The sequence below is a fragment of the Acinonyx jubatus genome, chromosome A2, assembly GCF_027475565.1.
Source record: "Acinonyx jubatus isolate Ajub_Pintada_27869175 chromosome A2, VMU_Ajub_asm_v1.0, whole genome shotgun sequence".
NCBI lineage: Eukaryota > Metazoa > Chordata > Mammalia > Carnivora > Felidae > Acinonyx > Acinonyx jubatus.
Genome location: NC_069383.1, coordinates 135,365,095 through 135,386,919, shown reverse-complemented (window position 1 = coordinate 135,386,919; position 21,825 = coordinate 135,365,095). Strand labels below are relative to the sequence as shown.

General features: G+C 40.0%; 1 long non-coding RNA gene across 1 annotated transcript; it reads right to left on the bottom strand.

Moving 5' to 3' along the window:
* Positions 1 to 2,031: 2,031 nt before the first annotated feature.
* Positions 2,032 to 21,704, bottom strand: LOC113593584 (uncharacterized). Its single transcript, XR_003413847.2, has 3 exons — positions 21,564 to 21,704; positions 11,390 to 11,496; positions 2,032 to 3,336 (listed from the first exon to the last, which is right to left on the bottom strand). It is a non-coding gene; the product is annotated as an uncharacterized LOC113593584 (long non-coding RNA).
* Between the last annotated feature and the right edge of the window lie 121 nt (positions 21,705 to 21,825).

Here is a 21,825-nt window from a genome sequence, read left to right as displayed (position 1 = left end):
AGTGGCTGAGGTCTCTGGCTATGGATTGTGACAATCTGGCCAAAGTGCTATCCCGAAAAGTTGTTCAATTTACATTTACCTGAAGAGCACTGCTTTCCTCAAACTCCTGTGTTCTTGAGATATTTTCAAGGGCTCCATTATCCAGATCTAACTCCAACACCTCCACTACCAATGAGCCTCCTTCACAGGATTAATGGTCTCTCAATCCCTTCTTTCCAAATTCCATTCTTTCTCTTTCTGCCTCTTGAGGGAAAGCCCCTTTCCAAGCTCATTCTGTAAGGCAGCTAAATACGGTGAGATGAAGTGTCTGAAGACTGTGAGGGGTGACTGAAGAAGCAGAAAGCAGAGAAATGATCCCTCCAGAACCATTTCCATGGGGGAAATGAGTCCAAAAGGTGAGGTGGAGAATCAGGAATCTAGTCTATTCCTCCTAAGCCATCTTTGTCCAAGTTTGAAAAATTGTCAGAGGGTCAGGTAATGCAGGCTGCCTTACTCATCCTTAGAATTTTTAAACAGGATTAAACAGAACCGGTCAGAGCACTGAAGGAACAGCTAGCTGCCCAGAGGCAAAGTAACGTACAGGAGGCCTTGGTGTGGCTAGCTGTCAAGTAGCAAAGTCTATTCCGAGAAATTGCCCAGCTCATGTTAAAAATCTCCCTCCTTTTTCCTTGCAGAATTTATCAGAACCCCCAGAACCTGTTAAAGCTGATTCTGGAATTTACTGGATTTCGACTCTGGGCAAGTTGTTCAGCCTTTTCTGAGCCTCCGGCTCTGTTTGTAAAATGGGGGTGGATGACAATTAGCCAGGAGAGTTGCCTGGCACATAGTATGGCTTCAGGGCATGGTAGCAATTATCAAGATAAAGGGGCAGCATGGTGGTTCTAAGGAGTTATGCATATTGTAAGGCACTTGCTAGCTGGAAGACAGTATGCTAATTTTGGTGAGATACAAGTAAGTATGAAGTAAGAAATATACGAAATGGGCATGAAGAAGATCTGAAGACTGAAAAGTCAGATATTTTGGATGTTACACAATTAAGGTGTGGAAAAACTAATCATGCAGTTGGCAATCAGGCCTCATTTATTCCTCCTGAAGTTCCTACATGGCACCAAATCTACTCTAGTGAAAACTTGGAAGCAGTAACAGCACAGGACATATGAAATGGACACGATGCAATCACCTGCATTGAGACCAAAATCCATTGTCCTAATCAGTTACTGGGATCTCTGCATAATTACACATGCTCATGGGACATTTACTGACTTTGTTAGCTCTCATAGCTGCTAACATGTGACCCTTGGGACAAACACCATCCTGGTAAGAACTAGCTTTTTCTTTCCAGTGTGGAGATATTACAACACAGTCAGAGCATAATTATTAGCTGTGTGTTGGTGACTCAGTTTTTCATTTTCACTTTTCTTTTGTTCTTAACCCTATATAATATTTATTTGCTGTCAAATGAAGTAGAGACTGGGAAAGAGTTGCATTAAATTCTATGTAATCCATTTCCCAAAACAAAAATAAACAAATATATAACTCTTAAAAAGATTCTATTTAAACCACCTGAGGATTATTTAACACAATCTTTTTCATGTCAATAAGCAATTTAGGGAACATAAGGTGCAAAGGGCTAAAACAATGTGAGAATATGTTCAATTTCTTTTGTTTTTGGTTTTTTAATAATTTTTTTAATGTTTATTCATTTTTGAGAGATAGACCATGAGCTGGGAGGGGCAGAGAGACAGAGGGAGAAACAGAATCTGAAGCAGGCTCCAGGCTCTGAGGTGTCAGAACAGAGCCCGACACAGGGCTCAAACTCACAAATGGTGAGATCATGACCTGAGCTGAAGTCGGATACTCAACAGACTGAGCCACCCAGGCGCCCCAAACTCTCTTTGAATTAAAGGTGGAAAATCAGAAAATCAGGAAATAATACTTGCAGTTAACAGACTGAAAATATTTAAATATGTGATAAAATCCTAGTGGCTAAAGCTATGGAGAAGCAGAAGTTTTTATTTTATTTTATTTTACTTTACTATTTTATTTTATTTTATTTTATTTTATTTTATTTTATTTTATTTATTTTTGAGAAGTATGCACTTCTGTACAAGATTGTGGTGGTATAACCTTTCCAGAGGGGAAATGTTGTCCTATCCATCAGTATTTAAATGATACTTTCCCTTGCACTTTCTCCTGGGAATTCCAAAGCTAGGACTTATATTGTCAATATTCTTCCATAAATTTTCAAGCTAATGGACAAAGATGGTTAATGTGGCTTATAACAACAGCAACAGCAATCAATGGAATAACAGAAATTACTACCTATATTTCACAAATAGGACATATATACATGTGATGAGATAACATTTTGTAATATTACCTGTTTTGGGGGTAAGACTGATTATCTTTTTCACCTGGTGTAGTGGGTCCCTTGCTTCAGGGGACAAATGGCACAGCAGAATGCAAATGACAAATACGTAGAGAACATTTGGCTTTTGAGTTTCAAATGCGTAGACCCTGATATTTAGAAGCTTGTGCAGTAAACAAGAGAAACCTATTTATCTGCCCTCCAAGATAAAAACTTCCTGGGTTGGCAAAAGGGAAGCAGTTATAGGAGGAGCACGTATGTGCACTAGAAAGGAGCCTTCCATTTCAGGCTGAATCCAGGGACGGTTAGTAACAAAAGCTACAGATCATTTTGCTGAGTCTAAGAGAAAAGAAAACCTGCCTCTTAGATAAAGGCCTGCATGGGACTAGAATCTACCCCCACCCCCAGCCAACTCCCATGACCACCAATTTTGACAGCATCCTGACATAGTGCTGAAAAAAACAGAATAGGAAGGAATGGCTCCCAAATGCCAGCATGGTTCAGTAATCCCGTGTGTCTGAGAGTGGCGTAGACACATCAGGGAGATCCAAAGTATCTAAGGGAATTGGAGTAGGAGTCAGGGATGAGCAAGAGAGATCTACATGGAGCAGTGCTTGAGGACCAGGGGGAACAGTAGACATCTTAGCATCTGCCAGCACAGAATGACAACAACAAGACAACATCTTGTTAGACGCCACATTCATGTCTTAGGACTTCTGCTCTACATACGTCTCATGGAACTCAGATAAATGCCATGCAGAAAAACCCTGAAGTAGCAGAGATTCCGTTTTTGGCCACCCATGGGAATTGAATCTTGAGATGAAATTAAGTTGAGCTAAAGAGAAATAAAGATAATTGAACGTCTTCCTTACCTTAGTTATTGGAATCAGACAGTCTCTCACTTCACATACCATGGAGTAATACGTATGGAAAATAATGAGGCAAGCAAATATGCTCCAATGTGAGATCTGCAAGATAAATTTTACATTAAAAGAGGAAAAAAACAATTTGAAAGTATGCATTCATTTGCATAAAAATGCTGTATGTGCTAAATGTTTCAAGGATATGAAAGAAATGAGTAACTGATTTCCTCTAGACACTGAGACTTTTCATTTTATACCATTTTCTAAAGATTTCTTTTAAACCAAGAGCATATATTACTGTTATAAAACATATTTATAATGCATAATAAAATATCCTTTTCATCTTTATACCATGTTTTGTGATCCATTACATTGAATTAGAATTCCATTTATGTAGCATTTATTTCAATAATTTCAGAATAAAGGATGAAAACATGGGTCTTAAATATCTTTTGAGTGTGGCATAAAGCTGTCAAAGAGAACTCATTTGGTTTTCTTTTTTCAGTGACAAAGGGTGTTGCAATGTGCCTTTAAGGAAAACAACTCTTTCTCCATCGTTTCTGTAAAAGTCAACATGCAATTTTTCTCACCACAAAACTACAAAAAGTTTTTCTTAAAATGTGTTGATAATCAGAACAAGGACATATGATTTGAAGAACTGGGCAAAGTCATACATTTTCATATGCCCTAGCCTATGGTCATACATGTAGGTAATAGACACTGAACATATCACCAGAACTTAAATATGCAGAAAAGAATGGCTACCTTCAAAGTCATCCTGCAGTTATTCTAAGCCATGAAAACTATTTTGTAAGCCATTGTTTTGAATTGCTGTTAGAACGGATAGCATATTATTTTGATTGTTGTAACAGGTGCCAAGTAATCACCATTTGAGGGTGGATTTAAATTTTAATAGCAGCTAAAGGCCATTTAGAGTCAAGTATGGTAAGACAGCTGTTTAATTGAGATAATAAATTTACAATTAAAAAACAAGTGGGGTACTATAAAATAACATGATTGTTCCACAAACTCTGAAGGAAAGAATGTCTATTCCCCCAAATAAACTCTTTTTTAAATGTTTATTTATTTATTTTGAGAGAGTGCACTCAAGTGCACACATGAGTTGGGGCAGGGCAGAGAGAGAGAGAGAGAGAGGGAGAGAGAGCCCCAAGCAGGCTCCACATTGTCACTGGGGCTCAATCTCACAAACCATGAGTTTCATGACCTGAGCTGAAATTGAAAGTCGGACTCAACCAACTGAGCCACCCAGGTGCCCTGAAACTCTTGAATGTCTGCAGCATCATTTGAACAACTATATTGCCTTCCTACCAGGCTACTTTAAAATAATAATTTTGGTGAATGAATTTTAGCCTCTCTGTTAAAAATCAGTCTAATGACTCATGGTGGTAGCATTCTATATATCATAAGTTTTTAAATATGGAACTACAGGATTTTAAAAACCAATTTAGTGGGTGCAACCAATATTAAGAATATAGAAAAGAAAATATCAGAGTTTATGATATGTAGTCAGGGAAGCACCATTTTATCAAACTTTGTTTCAGTTATGTATTTTTAGCCACACATTCATTATTCAGTAAAAATTTATTGAGCCCCTGTTTTGTGCTAACCCAGGGCTCTAGACCAGAGTCTTGCCCTTGTTCAAATTTTGGGCCAGGTATTCCTTTATTGTGTGTATGTCTAGCAAGGAGGAGACTGTCCTTTGCATTGTAGGATAAGTAGAAGCAACCTAGGTGTTATGGGCTGAACTATGTCCGCCATATTTCATGATCACTCCTCTCCAGGTGAGTTTGGCCATGAGCTTCTAGGACTTCTCACTTGACTGGGCAGCTGGGTTGGTTAGTAGAACGAGAGAGAAGCAGAAGCTTCTAGTTTCTTAAGAGTCCAGAACATGACACAATGTATCCCATTGACAAGGCAGCCCTAAAGCTAAATTAAATAGGAGGGAACATCAGCTTCACACTTTGATGAGAAAAGTGTCAAAGAATTTGGGGTTCGTGTTTCAAAACTGCCACATCTTCAAACAACCACATGAAGTGTATTTTCTATTAATATGTCCTAATCTTACAGACAACTAAAACAAAGAGAGATTAAGTAATTTGCCCAAAGTCACATAGCTTTTACATGTTATCTTTTGGTCTTCAAAGACAAACCACAGCGATTCTGCTGTTCTGTCTCTACTTGCGATTAGCACATATAAAACTCCACATCCTTCAGGGGTGCCTTGGTGGCTCAGCCAGTTGGGCCTCCCACTCTGGATTTCGGCTCAGGTCATGATCTCACAGTTGGTGGGTTCACACCCCACGTCGAGCTCCGTGTCAAGCCCCACATTGGGCTCTGCACTTACAGCACAGAGCCTGTTTGGGATTCTCTCTCTCCCTCTCTCTCTGCCCCTTCCCTCCTCATGCACAAGCACACACTGTTTCTTGTTCATAAATAAACCTAAAAACAAAAAAAAACACTCCACATCCTTCATAATTTAGAGCCTGGAATAGCTGTTTGAGGGCAAAAGACACAGGGGTTCCATAAAATGAGAAAAATATGAATAGAGATTTTATCTGATGGTAGGCAGATTAAAAGGTGAAGGAACTCAGTAATCTGTGCAACAAATATGGAACGATTAGAAGATATGTGAGCAACATGATGCTTGAATTTAAGCAAAATAATAATACATTAGAAAGTCTCTCCGGACTTGAGGTCTTTTTGAAAAAATTATTCCAGACAAAGTTGCACATGCCCATTAAGCATGCAGTGAATCTTTCAGCTTTTAAGAGGAAGGGCTCTAAGTAAAAAGTAATTTTATTAAAAGCCAAAACAACTCCTATCAGCACATAGCAGGAGTATGCGTATTTTTTTATTGTGTCTCAGAACTGAATGCTAAATAGAGTCTAGTATTTTTTGTAATGTAAATGTAAGTGGTACTTAGCCATTTAACACAAAACCCAGTTCTGCCCTGTAAGAAAAGCCCTTCCTCTCTAACAGAAAATATAGAAATGTTTAAAATTCAGTGGAGGTCACATTACTGGCTTATTGACCAAACAGGTATCTTCCTCCAAGGAAGACACAGGAGCTATTCAAACTCATAGATATAATTCAAAAGCATTCTTAAGTATACAGTATACAGAGGCAGTTTGGTTTCCAATGACACTCTTCAACTGAAATTTGTGCTGTTTAAAACAAAACAAAACAAAATTTCCTTTCCTTTTTAATCTGAAGAATCAGTATAAGAACTACGATTATTTTCTAGCCAGTGACAAATACTTCTGCGTCCATGATATTCCGTATACCAGCAAGTAGAGAAGAGGACAAGGTATTTGATCACCGAACTTCTACATTCCACGTGGGCTGGGAACCTGCCTGATGCATTCACTCTTGTAACCCCACTCCCTGGTACATTTGTGTGGAGTAGAACATTCAACAGACAGTTCCTGAATAAATGAGATGTTTCTTTTGCTCCAAGAAATAATATTTAGTCAGAGTGCGTGTCCACTTAATGGACTTAAATCAGATTTATCAATACTTAAAAATATATTTTACCTCACTTCCTTAATTGTTATGGAGCAGCAGGGGCATTAGAGACAACTTCTCTTAAAATTTTTAAAAAATTATTTTATTTTATTTTGAGAAAGAGACCGTACGCACACATGGGTGAGGGGCAGAGAAAGAGAGAAGGAGGCAGGAAGGGAGAGAGAGAGGGAGAGAAAGAGAGAGAGGGAGAGAAAGCGAGAGAGAGAGAATCTTACGCAGGCTCTATGCTTGGCATGGAGCTGGACGCAAGGTTTGATCCCACGACCCTGGGATCATGACCTGAGCTAAAATTAAGAGTTGGACACTCAACCAACTGAGACACCCAGGTGCCCCTAAACTTTTCTTTTCTTTTCTCTTCTAGTCTTTCTTTCTCTCTTTCTTTCTTTCTCTTTTTTTTTTTTTTTTTTTTTTACTAATGAAGAAACTGAGTCTAGAAACACGGACTCTAGCGTACCTGGCCAAAGTTCACAGATGCTGCAGAGACCCAAACCAGAGCTCCCCATCCAAGTGGACACAGACTTTGCCATACTCATTTTTTTTAACGTTTATTCATTTTCTGAGAGAGCATGAGCGGGAAAGGGGCAGAGAGAGGCAGACACAGAATCCGAAGCAGGCTCCAGGCTCTGAGCTGTCAGCACAGACCGACGTGGGGCTTGAACTCACGAACTGTGAGATCATGACCTGAGCCGATGTCGGATGCTCAACTGACTGAGCCACCCAGGCACCCCTTGCCATACTCATTATTAATGCAAAAGGAAACACAACTATATCTTACCAACTATACCAACTGTATCTTATCAAGTACATGCCCATGTTCCCCCAGGTGGGGCTTGGCCCAGACAAGAGTAGAATCTATTACATAAATGTGTCCAAGCATTTGTGGTTTCTTTTTCTTTTTCTTTTTCTTTCTTTTCTTTTTTTTTTTTTAGCACTATTGCCCTGTTATTTTTTTCACTACCGTTATATCACCTATCTGACATTCAAATGCTGAAAACAACAGGTGCCTGTTGTGTTTATTAATACAGTGCCTAGTATGTGATAGGTGCTCAATAAATTGTTAGTAGGAGGAAATAAAAAAATAAAATTATGTTACAACATCCTCCTGAGTCTCACTTGTTCAATATATTGGTTAAATCTACGCAGGTTTACTCAGGGCTGGCTTCTCCACTCAGGCCAGGGGCACAATGCCTGGGAAGCATGAAGAGGCTCATAAAAATGTTTCAGTATCCTTTAAAAATCAGAAGAAAAAATTTATATGATCCAGTCTGGATTATATTCATCTTTACGCCAAAATGCAGTTATAAAATACAAGTTTTAGTATGTTTTTGAAAAGAAAGAGCCAGGAAGGCAAGTCGCTTAGGGCCCACGAAAGTTATACTATGGCCCTGGGCTCTCCTGGGATGCTTTAAGAGCTGATGCATGAAACTACAGACCTGCACTGAGCTCACTGAAAACCTACAGACATGAACGTGGAGCTCAATGTGTGTACCCAGCAGTTGGAGAAAGTGTGCTGGTGTCTGGCTACTTGCTGAGAAATATACTGGGTTAACTAATGGTAGAGATGTTAAAGTCAAAGATGGAAACTCTGGGTGAGCTGCTCTCTCAAAGTTTATTGGGGAAAAGGATTCACAAGTTTTTTTCTGTAGACCACCCATAAGCCACATGTAATGGATCAGTTACATGTACATTACATGTTACATTACAGTAATGGATCCTCTTAGCCTCCTGGGGCTGCCAATTTCCTAAGAAGCTGCAAAGGGAATATGTTACCAGTGGAGGCAGGAGCACACACCTTAGGTCAATGACAGCCAGGTGAGTGGTCCCTGATGGTAGGGATTGGTAGTGTCTTTCTGAAAAAGAGAAAGTCTTCCAGGCTGAGAGGGAACGAAGCCAATTTACAACAGTATCAGTCAACTAGGAGCCTTTCTACTCACTGACACTGACCCCTCTTCATTTCTGCCAGAAACCTGTTAGCAAGGGAGAGAGGAGGAGCAAGGAAAGAGCGAGGGAAGCAATCCACAGCATCCTCCGCCATGTTGGTTTGGGCTTAGGGAAAGATTTAACTTTTACTCAGTTTTGCTACTTTGATTATTAAATGAGACTGGAAATTACAAATTTCAGAATCAAGAAAATTGTAAATAACCTATAACTTTTTGTTGAGAGCGCAATTCAAAATCATGTCTGAGGTTTCTTTCAGGGGCCTAGGGCAATCATGGGAGACAAAAAAATAAGGCAATTTGTTCAGTATCATCCATTTCAGTGGAAATAATCCGAAACAGTCAATACCTCCACAAATGGTTTCACAAATTCAGATTTCCCATCACTTGAATGTCCATTATTTCACACTGTGGAATAATCAATCTTCATATAAATAAGCAAATAAAATGAGCATAGAATTTAATTCATGATTCTATATGCCAAGTCATAAGTGAGGGCTGAGAGCTCCCACAGAGCCTTATGAAAGAGGAAGATACTGGTCAAGGACTACATGACATGTAGACAGCAAAAGGAGAGGCCTGGGTGATATTAAGGAAATTTCCATTTCATGTTGCAGAGTACTGATCACATCAGTCAATCTATTCTGGATACATACAACACATGTGTTTGTGATCACTTCTGTTTATATACAAATATTTGTGGAAAATATGGAAAATTTAGAGAACTTAATATCAACCTGTTTTCATATGGGGGAGTTGAATAGAACTGTTGAGGATTCAAAGTAAATGTCCCAAATATGTTATTTTTTGAAGTTTCTTCACTGTGTCAACCTAGAAATTTCTTTCTTTTTAAATGTTTTCACCATCTGCCACCATACAGTTATTACAATATTATTGACTATATTCCCTGTGCTGTACTTTTCATTTCTGTGACTTATTTATTCTATAGCTGGAAGTCTGTACCTCTTAAGCCCCTTTACCTATTTTGCCCATCCCCTACCCCCACCCCACCAGTTTGTTCTCTGTATTTAAAAGTCTGGGTTTTTTTAGTTTGCTTGATTTCTTTAGATTTCACATATAAATGAAATCATGTGGTATTTGTCTTTGTGTGACTTATTTCACTTAGCATATCAACCCTAGATATTTCTTTCAATTTCTATATAATTTTAATATACAACATATTTGTGAAGGTATTTTTCAAATAATTTTAATGATAATGAGAAACCATTTACATATTTAAGTATCCCATTTATCTATTTCCCCAAATATAAGCATAAATTCTGTTTTCTTAATAATCTAGGATATGATTTGCTTATGTGTTGCAGACTATGAGTTTGGAGTTCTCTCTTGTCCAGCAAGAGAGCTGACACAGAACTGAATATGAGAGAGGCTAATGTCCGGGAGGAGACAAGAACCCCAAACAGGGGTTTCATCTCCATACTCACTGAGCTCACAACATATTACCCACGTGGTGAATGTGAAGAAAACAAGATCCTACACATGTGAATGTGGAGAAAACAATCAGACAGTAATCATTAACATGTGTGTGTGTGTAAGAAGCAAAGAGCCTGGGGGACATGTGGAGTTTGTGATCAAAGTACAAAAGTATATTGGCATCAGATGGGAAGTAATTTCCTGCAGGTGATATAACAAGTTACTCATGATCCCATTCTAACCCATTTGTGTAAGTAGAACCTCTTTCCCCATACCTAAAGGAATTAACTAGTGATGAATTTGCTCACAAATGCTTGACCATGGAAAGGTAGGTGTGAGGTTTCGAGTTGAAATGAAAAGTCACACAACTGCTTTTAAGGTACAGAAGACTCATCTTAGAATTTATGTAACAGCCATTCCTGTCTGGTTCTTTTTTTTACTGTTACTTCCAGTGATTATTTCTCAGAAATAAAGAAATGTTAACGTATGTATTGATGGAAACACTGGCAGGTAAGTCTTTTATAAGACTTTTTGCAAGACTTTTGAAGATCCTGTTCACCAAAAATACCTACCCGCGGCCCTTCGCGGAACTGATGTTTTAAGCCCATCCTATCTTTTCCAGTAGCATCCCATTCAAACCTAGTTTGTTGCATTCTACATTTATGGGCCACCAAAGGGGTGCCAGACACCAGGCTTAGCAATGAATGGGCTACAAATATGATTTATCTATATTTCCTACCTTTAAGGAGACCATTTATTTATCCAATAAGCATTTTCTGTGAGCCTATGATGTGCCACATTTCCTGTCGAAGTTGGAGATACAGGAGGCAGCCAAGATTCTGCCATGTGGAGCTTACATAATATAGTGGGCAGGTAAACAGTGACAAGGTAAATTGGATCATAATTGTTATACAGAAGTAGAGGGTATTAAGATAGCACAGGACAAAGGCACCTAACTTAGTCTGGAATATTAGATAGGCTTCTTTGTTAAAATCAGACATTACATTACAAGAAGTAGAATAAGACCAGAGAATTATAAGCTGAAAGAAACATTTTCAAAGTGAAAAGAGCACTGGGATATGAGTGGCCAGTTCTGATTGGTTTATGACTGAAGGAAGTGGAAATCTAGGCTTCCCAGAATAGATGCCACTGGAACTGAGCAATGAGGGACATTTTACTAGCGTACAGTCTAAGGCAATCTAACAAACTCCAAAACATAATGGCATGAAAAAAGTTACTACCTTGTAACAGATCAAAGATCAGATGATGTTATCATCCTCCAGATATGACCTTCATCCTTGACTCCAAGCTGGCCGCTATAGCTCTTGTCATCATATATGGATCCCACCTGGCCACAAGAAAAAAAGGACATAGATTGGTATGTGGAGACAAGGACAAAACCCTATTAAAATTTAAAGTGAAAAAAAGTAGGTTGTGTAATAATATACATGGTATTAACTCACTTTTATTAATGATAGCATATATGCGTCATTTGAAATGGATATATACATTATATTTTTAAAATATATTCTTATATATATGCATATACATATATTCACATACATATACTTCTATATAGAAAATTGTATATTCCTGTAAGCAATGGAAGTAGGAGGTGGGAAAAAAAAATCTTACCTTAGGTAGTTCTAGATTATTTGAAGTTTTATGTGTATTACTTTTATAAATATGTGTAACAAAGAGAGGAAAGGATATCAGAGTGTTAATGCGCTTATATTTTCTCTTCATAGGCTCTCATGAACACAAATGCACACAAAATATACATAAAACCAAAAAAAAAACACATTACCTTTAATTAATCTTCATATAGAAATAAAGCCATGCAGAGAATTACATTTCTCTTGCTTAATTTATAGATCATGCTAAGGAAAAAGTAATCCCATATTCATTTCACTACTCGAAGAGTTGTAGAAAATTGTGTTATTTGTCATTCTATCATTGAGTATGATGGGTCCCTGGCTAGTAAAATAAAAGCACTAAGTAATGATGGACTTTTTTTTTTTTTTAACTTCAGGATGTTAACCTATGGTTGCTAGATCTATCTTTTTTTTTTTTTTTTAATTAAGACTATTTTTCTCTTCAGGGAAGTTTTAGGTTACAGCAAAATTGCACAGAAGGGACAGAGATTTCCTATATACTCTCTACCCCAACACAAGCATAGCTTCCTTTATTATCATCTGCCACTACCTGAATGGTAGAATTTTTACAACTGATGACATTACACTGACACACTGTAATCACCCAAAGTCCACAGTTTACATTACAGTCATCCTTGGCACTATATATAACATAGGTTTGGACAAATGTAAAGTGACATGTATCCATCACATGATATCAAACGGAGTATTTTCACTCCTTGAAAAACCCTCTGTGTGTCACTTATTCATCCCTTACTCCACCACAATCTCTGGCAAACAATGTCATTTTTACTGTCCCCATAGTTTTGCCTTTTCTGGTAGGTCATATAGCCAGAATCATATACTGTGCTGCCTTTTCCGATTGACTTCCAATGTTGAATAGGCATTTAAGTTTCCCCCATGCCTCTTCATGGCTTGATTAATTTTTTTAATCAAACATGCGCCTATCACCTCATTTGTACTTAACAACCTATAACACTAAGGTAAAATAAGGAATCCTTTAAAATAAAACCTTTAGAAATCTTGAAAATAAATGGGAAAAGTGCTCTCAATAATAAATGACATTGCAAAAATTACTAGTAGCGAGATGAAAACTAGTAGGACATATGAGGATTGAGAGTGTGGAATACTTGGGAATAAACTTAAGCAGGTAAAAGACTTTTACATTGAAAATTACAAAACACTGAAAGAAGTTAAAGAAGACATAAATGAATGGAAAGAAATGTGTATTTGTGTACTGGAATATTTAGTAATGTTAACAATATCCGTAGCGCCCAAGGCAATCTCCAACCAATACAATGCTTATCAAAATCTCAATGGCAGGGTGCCTGGGTGGCTCAGTAGCCTGACTCGTGGCTACGAGTGGTTTCAGCTCCAGGTCATTGATCTCACAGTTTGTGGGTTCAAGCCCTGCGTTGGGCTCCATGCTGACAGTGCAGAGACTGCTTCGGATTCTCTCTCTCTCTCTCCCTCTCTCTCTCTGACCCTTCCCCACTCATGTTCTCTCTCTCTCTCTCTCTCAAAACAATAAACTTTAAAAAATCCCAATAGAATTTTTCACAGAGATAGTAAAAACAATCCTAAAATTCATATGGAACCACAGAGACCTTGAATAGCCAAAATAATCTTAAGAACAAAGCTGAAGGCATCACACTTCCTGATTTCAAAATATAAAGTTACAATAATCAAAATAGTTTGCACTGACATATAGACAGACGTAGATCAATGGAACATAGTAGAGAGCTCAGAAATAAACCCAAGCATATATGTTTAACTGATCTTTGACAAGATTATCAAGAATACCCAATGGGGAAAGGACAGTTTCTTCAGCAAATGATGTTGTGAAACCTGGATATCCACACATGTTCTTTCCACAATTAAAAAAAAGAAGAAGAGAATGTGGATAATCGATGTATATTTTATATTTTGGATAATTAGAAGGTATAAAATTAGTTCAAGCTCTCAAGAGTTATTAGGTTTGGGGCCACCTGAGTGGCTCAGTAGGTTGAGCATCTGACTTCGGCTTAAGTCATGATCTTGCAGTTCACGGGTTCAAGTCCCGCATCAAGATCTCTGCTGCCAGTGCAGAGCCTACTTCACATTTCCTGTCTCCCTCTCTCTCTGCACCTCCCCTGCTCATGTGCACGTGCTCTCTCTTTCTCTCTCTAAAATAAACATTAAAAAAAAAAAAGAATTATTGGCTTCACTTCCATTTAGCTGTATGAACTTGGGCAAGTCTTCAACTTATCCATGACTCAGTTCCATTATCTGCAAACTCTGGATAATACTAATTTGTAGTGGTATAAGAAACTTATCACGGTGACTGGCACATAGTACATCCTCATTAGAAGTCACTTCTAAGAAAGCTGTTGATATCTGCTGACCATGATTTGGGGAAAGGATTCTTTCATTTCCTGTCTTCTTTCTCTCCCTCCCCACTCTGTTTCTCGTCTTTCCTTCCTTCCTTCTCTTTTAGTGACTTTTTGGGTTTTAACCTGTCTTCTATTTCTGCCAAAGAACCTATGTAATTATACCTTTCTTCTGGGTATTATCTGCCAAGCAGGTGTAAAAGTGCAGTGCAGTGTAATTTAGTAAAGATCTAATTTTAGGTATTGGATTTGTGTTTGTGTGGTCCAGCAGTGCCCTCACACACACTTGTCAAGCTGTGTGAAAGGACCTTGGCCAGCAGAGAATACAACCATGAAGTGACAAAAGGGTCAATTTTCCAATGTCTCGTGTTTGAATTAATCTGAGTTTGTTTTTGACTTAAAGGTTCATATTGGTAAGGAATAAGTAAATGTGTTATAATTGTTGAATAGGATGGGGTTTTCTTTGGACTCATTTAGAGTAGATACAAAAGCCATTTTGTCATACTGAGGCATGAGGTCTATAGACCATCTGGAGAATTTACTAAAATGACAAGCATGTAGTGTCTAATTTGGATTACAGACTTTTATTAAAGATAGGAAAGAATTCATCTGATCTTTCCTATCTTTATCATCTGTAAGGGTTTTATAAGTATATGTATGTAACTGTTCCCTAAAACAAGGATAAAATTATTGGAGATTGCAAATATTCCCAAGTAAAACTATTTTTAAGAACATCCTAACAATCCCTGTCAAAGCTCTACTTGTAAACATCAAAGAAATAAAAAAAGACTTTCACATTGAATTGTATGTTCTTGGAAAGTGTATGTATATTGGGAAGCCTCCCAAAAAGAATGTTACCAATGTTCTTATCAACCCCCTAAGAAAATCCCCAAGATTAAATGACAAGCTTGGAGTTTAAGGAGAAAGGAAAAGACAAGAAACATTTGAAGGAAAAAGAAATGAGAATTTTGAAAAGAAAAAAAGGAGATAGAAGAAAATAAATGATTTTTAAGTGTTTATAAGTCGTGGTGTATGACAGTCACTTGGGATGCCAATGTCATAGGCTGTCTCCCTACCATTGTGGTAGGTCTTATGTCTTGGCTTTTTAGCAGCTTTCTGTACTAGATTCTCTAATGCCAGGTATTATTCTGGGTCCTTTACTTGTGAAAACTCACATATCCCTCCTTGCAAAGCAATTGGATGTCCAGTTAATCTCCATTTTGCTATAAGGAAGCTAAATGAAAAGAGTTTAAGAGCCTTGCTCAAGGTCACATAACAAGGGAGTGGTAGAGCCAGGATATGAGGAGCACAGTCAATCTGTTTCCAGAATTTGAGTAATCCTCTCTTACGCTAGACCCTTTTTTCAGGCAGTAACACTTTAGTCAAGATGTATCCATTCTTTGGGCTTTATTTATGTCATTCAAAACTTGCAGTGGGTGACATGAGATTAACGCAAAGCGGGTGTGATCTATGAGTCTGTGAAAACATGGGAGTGATCCAAGAAGAATGTCAAGAAGGATGAGCATTTTGGAAAATGCAGTTAATGATGAAAGATAAAAATAATTAGAATGATTGAGCCTTTGAGAAGGGGAGGAGTTTCTTCTAATTAGGTTCATGGAAAAACAGTGGTAGAAGTTGTACGTGGAGTCGACAATGGTACCCATCTTTATTTCTTCAGAGACATTTCGTTTATGTTTCAGCAAGAAAAATATTTTTGCCTAAAGCTTGTGACATTTTCAAATTTGCAATGGAAACTGCATAGTATCTTTTTTCTTAGAAAGTTACAAGGGTAGGAGAAAAATCATGACTCTGCTGTTTACTGTCTATAAAAGCTTAGCTGAGATTTTGCATTTCTCTGAGCCTGTATTTTCTTGTCTACACAAGGCAAGAAAGTGATAAAGACTTATGAGGTTGATGAGGATACTGAGTTATGCCAATAGGGGCACTTAGCATTCTATCCAACATCTACTTAATACTGAGAGTCATTATTATGATTACTGTTGCAATTTGTATTCCCTGAGGTCAATGGTGAATCTTTGGACATGCATTTTGGTCTTCTAAATTTGCATGTGTTCAAGCCAGGCCATATTTACACAGACATTTTTTGTTTAAAACAAAGATGCAGCGGCGCCTGGGTGGCTCAGTCGGTTGAGCGTCCGACTTCAGCTCAGGTCACGATCTCGCGGTCTGTGAGTTTGGGCCCCGCATAGGGCTCTGGGCTGATGGCTCAGAGCCTGGAGCCTGCTTCCAATTCTGTGTCTCGCTCTCTCTCTGCCCCTGCCCCGTTCATGCTCTGTCTCTCTCTGTCTCAAAAATAAATAAAATGTTAAAAAAAATTTTTAAAAAAACAAAACAAAGATGCAAATAGAAATAGTGAAAGCATTTTATGATGTGAGTCCACATCGGTCTTGACATTTGAATTTTTGCCTCAGTTATGATTATTTTTTTAATGTTTATTTATTTTTGAGAGAGAGAGAGCATGCACAAGCAGGGGAAGGGCAGAGAGAGAAGGAGACAATCCCAAGCAGGCTCCATAACATCAGCACAGTGCCTGACGCGGGGCTCGAACCCACGAACCAGGAGATCATGATCTGAAGTGAAACCAAGAGTTGGATGCTTAACCAACTGAGCCACCCAGGTGCCCCTGTCAGTTATGATTATTAATTAAGAATGATCCTGGGGCACCTGGGTGGCTGCCACTTAAGCATCTGACTCTTGATTTCAACTCAGGTCATGATATCATGATCCTGACATGGAGCCTGATGGGGCTCTATGCTAAGCATGGAGCCTGCCTGGGATTCTCTTTCTTTTTCTTTCTCTCTCTCTCTCTCTCTCTCTCTCTCTCTCTCTCTCTCTCTCTCTGTTCCTACCCCAATGAGTGTGTGCGCATGCACACGCGTTCTCTGTCAAAATAAATAAACATTTCATAAAAAAAGAATGATCTTATTTGAATGCTAGTAATTCCATAGATGCCTATGAAATCTTATTTTGTGATGAAGTTTCAAGCCAAGTAAACATGCACACATCCTTGTATATTGTATTTCAGCCAGTTTTTTCAAAGTAGGCTTCAAGCCCTGCACAAAGCCCAAAGCAGGGTTTGAACTCACAACCCTTCGATCAAAATCTGAGCCGAGATCACGAGTCAGACACTTAGCTGACTGAGCCACCCAAATGCCCCTATATTGCAGCCATGTAAGACTGAAACATAAATAAAGATGGCTTTATTTGATCTGTGTGTTGACAGATATTGCTGCCACTTATTGTAAAATTCGAATTCTTGAAAATATTTCCACACCAACTCCTCAACTGTGTACCAGCCCCATGCAAGCCAAATTTATAAGCAAATAATTACAGAGACATGCTATTGGGCTTTGCTTTTGTACTCACTAGTCAAGGAAAGATTTGGAAAGTTTAGGTTAGCAGCATAAGCAGAGAGTTCAATATATGACATTTGACTTCCACTCATTACTTACTTCCGGTATTTTAAAGGTCATAACATATGGATAGTATTTCCTCCTGTATTAAGGTGCTATGGATAAAATTTTAAATTACTTTTTCCTCTTTGCCAGAAGAGATATAGGAAGATGAAACCCAAGCATGTTATTTATTCCCTGTTATTGAGAGCAAGATTTAATTGCGTGAATAATTCAAGTTCATCTACTGCAGTTTGGTACTTCAGTTTTTGTAATGTTGATCCCCTGTGAGAGTCAAAATGGTCGTTTTTATAACTTAAATTTTGTTTATTTGCTTGTTTTACCACATGTTGACCTGGAACATATTGGATTTGTAATATATCCCACTACAGTGTAAACTCTGTGAAGGCAGGGATTTTGTCAAGCTCTTTATAGTACCGAGAACAGTACTAACACATAATAAGCATGCAGTCCTTACTTGAATTACTTGTTGAAGTCCTAACTTGTTAAGTCAAGGTTTCTCAACGGAGGCACTATTGACAGTTTTTGAAAAAATCTTTATTGTGCGCAGCTTTCTTTTGTATTGTAGGAGGTTGAGCAGTATCCTTGGCCGCGACACTTTGGATGCCAGCAGGTGCCAATAGCATCTTTCTACTCCCCCTTCCCCCACCAAGTTGTGACAACTTAAAGTGTCTCCAAACAATGCCAAATGTCTCCGTGGGGAGGGAAGGACCCAAACCTCCCTCCGTTGAGAACCAGGGCAGTAAATGAATGAATTGCCTTGGCACATCAAAGGAAGTCTTCATCAACCTAAGTCCCTGGTCGAAAATAAAAGAAGAATTTGGAAACTGATTTACATAACCAATACAGGCCACTAAAATGGATTGCTTACGCCTCACCCTACTTAACATGATTGTTGAGCCAATGTAATAATCTGTTATAGTAAGAAAGAAGTTATCTTTTGTCGTCTTGTGGCAGAAGAGAAGGTGTCACCCTCAGCCACTGAGAATGATATTGTGGCAGTGTTTACACCATCCCTCCTACTTCTCCCAGCCTAGTTCTTTGGGGAACCCACTGTTATCTCTGGGTCTGAAGACAGAGGTTCTAACCCCAAAGTCTACGAAACATTTAACATTGCAAATGTGATACGGAACTCTGGGTTATTTTGGTGATACAGCTGTCGGAAGCTCATACATTTCCGGAACGTGAAAAGCATCCTGTGACAATGTGTAATTGTTGTCTAAGCTATGACACATTTGCCATTTGCCACGATTCTGGCTTCCTTCACATGGTGTTTGGAGGACTGGAAAAATCTGCCACCATATTAGCGAGGAGAGATGTTGGGTGTGAAGAAAGACCTAGGGGGACAGGCTCAATAATCACACTTCAGCTGTGTCCACTCCCCAGCTCAAATGAAATGCTAGTGGGCAACAGCGTAAATAAATCACTCTCTCTGTTGAAAGAGCCACGTTTAGGTGTTTATGTTTAGATGACCCTGGGCAAGGTAGCTAGCCTTTCTAAGCCTGGATGCACTATCCATAAAAGAGGGGATTGAGGTGAGGTTTAAATGATGTGTTTAAAACACTCAGCACAATGTCTGGCATGCACTGAGAACTGAATTAATATAAGCTATTATAATTATCATCATTAAGCAGGAGATGTTATAGCCATAAGCTAGTTGACTGTGATGGAAAGAGCAAGGATGCAAGGACAATGAGGTCATACAGATTCAGGCAGAATCATGGTTCAGTTACTTCCTAGCTGTGTGAATCCTCATATGAATCACCCCAGGTTGTATTGCGTTGCAGTCACAAAAGACTTAAAAGTCGCAGGTACTTGCAACCCCAAAAGCATTTCTTGCTCGGTTCCATGTTCATAAAGTCCAGCTGCTGCTCTACTCTTCATCAATATGTTTTTTTTTTTAAGTTTCTTTACTTATTTTTAAGAGAGAGACAGCGAGCACAGGCACGGGAGGGGCAGAGAAGAGAGGAAGAAAAAACATGAAGCAGGATCTGTGCTGTCACCGCAGAGCCCCGTGCAGGGCTCGCTCCCACAAACCGTGAGATCATGACCTAGAGCTGAAATCAAGAGTCGGATGCTTTCATAGACCGAGCCACCCAGGTGCCCCTGGTCTTCATCAGTCTTAATGCCAGGACCCAGGCTGTCAGAGTAGCCTCTGTGTAATAAATTGTATTCGTGGTGGTATAAGGAAACAAACAAGATGGCAAATCTCTAACGGTTCTGAAAACTCCTGCCCAGAATGCACACATCACCTCTGCACATATTTCAGTGGCCAAAGGAAATAAATGGCAGCTCCTGAGTTCAAAAAGGCAGGGCTATGTAGAGGAGGGGTGCTGCGGAGAGTGGCAAGACTGTGCTACAGCTGACCACAGCTCCGCGGAGAACCTCTGAACTTTCACCTTTGCTTTTTGTTTTTGTTAATTAGTGTGGGCACTGAGAAATATAACTAATACATGTGGAGAGATTATGATGTGCCAGACTGCCTTAGATACATTATGTACGAAGTCTCATTGAGTCCTGGTAACAAACAGCCGAGGTAGATATTGTTGGCTCCATTTTACAGATTAAAACGACAAGTGAGGTCTTGAAGAGGCTAAGCAACTTCACACACAAGATTATATACATAAATGTCAGGTCACATACTAAGTACTTGATAACTGCCTTCTCTCCCCCTCCCCTTGTTAAGTTGCATAATGGCTTATTTTTGAAACAACTGTTTCCAATTGTTTTAGACTGTGTATGTAGGAAGAGCAGTAGGAACAAAACTGGCTGACTGCAGATGGTGCAACTGGCCCTTTGGAGTTCTTACGAAATTTCTAGTCTTCTCAAACAAAATCCATGGGCGGGGGGCATCTACTCTGGATGTGCTCTTTCTCACCCATATTTGGCCTGCGGGCTCCCCTTAGCAGACTCCTAACTACTCATTTCCATTTTCATCCCCCACTCTTAACTATTAGTCACTCCCTCCCGCCCCCCAACACACACAAACTCCAAACCTTTTTGGCAAATCTTCGTAGTAAACAGATGGGGTATCTGTGTTGCCCGGAGACCACTTCATATGTGGAATCCAGTCCAAAGCGAGTGAGAAGGAAGGGGCATATCAGCAACATGACTGAGTGGTTAAGCCCTCTCCTCCTCCTCCTTTTTTCTTCCTCCTCCTCTTCCTCCCCTCTACCCCTTACCCCACTTCTCTTTTACTGCCCTTTTGAATTCAGCTCTGGCTTCGTCATCTATTAACTGTTTAAACTACAGCAGACCACGTCCCTTCCATGGCCCTTAATTTCCTCACCTCTAAAATGAGAATAGTGTAGTAACCCATGGGGGTTTTGTGACTATGTGAAATGCTGTTTATAAAGCCCTTTGCGCAATTTCTGACTCACAGAAGGAACTCGTTTGGTTGTTGTTAGCTATTATTTCGGGCAAGGTTAGCAGCCCATGGGAGGGAAAAGGTAGGAGTTTGGGAGGCAAGGACTCAGCAACTACAGGATGAATTCGGAGGAGATTCATTGGGGGTTATTTGTTCGCCAAAGGGTTTCGGTGGAAGAGCATGAGCGGAGAGGAACTTGAAATTCCATCCCTGTTTGGCCCCTCACGAGCTGTGTTACCTTGGCTGATTCAGCCTCTGTAAGCCTATTTTCTACCTTTAACGTGGGCATGACCTCACACAGTGGCCTCGAGAATTAGCCTGCTGGCGCACAGTCCCCTATTCAAGCTGACTTTGACCCCCCCCCCCCCCTTCCAGACGCGTGCGTCGGTCCCGACCCTCTCCTGGTGCTGGGGGAAGGGGCCGCGTTACCCCGTTCTCGGTTGCATCCCGGCACCCGGGCTGCCTGGCCGCGCCGACGGCGCCCCCGGAAGGCGTGTGCGGACCAACGAGTCAACAGGCTCTCTTAGGCGTTCAGAAGTCACCGGACCTCACACACCTCCCCAGGTAAGGGGTGGGTGCCCTTCTCTCACCTGGAGCCCCCGTCCTCAGTCTGGGAACCGTGCTGCCGACGGAGCCAGCCGGCTCTCCCCGCGCCCCGGCCGCGAAGTTTCCCGGGCGCCCGAGGGCAGCGGGCGCGCGCGGCGAACGCACGGCGGAGCGGGGCGCTCGGCCTCGCCCGCCCCCCGCCCTCCCCTCCCAGCGGCAGCTGGCCAATGGCGGCCCTCCCCGGGCGCTCCCCCTCCCGCCGCCTCTCCCCCTCCCCGCGCCCTCCCCGCCGCCCGGCTGCCTCCG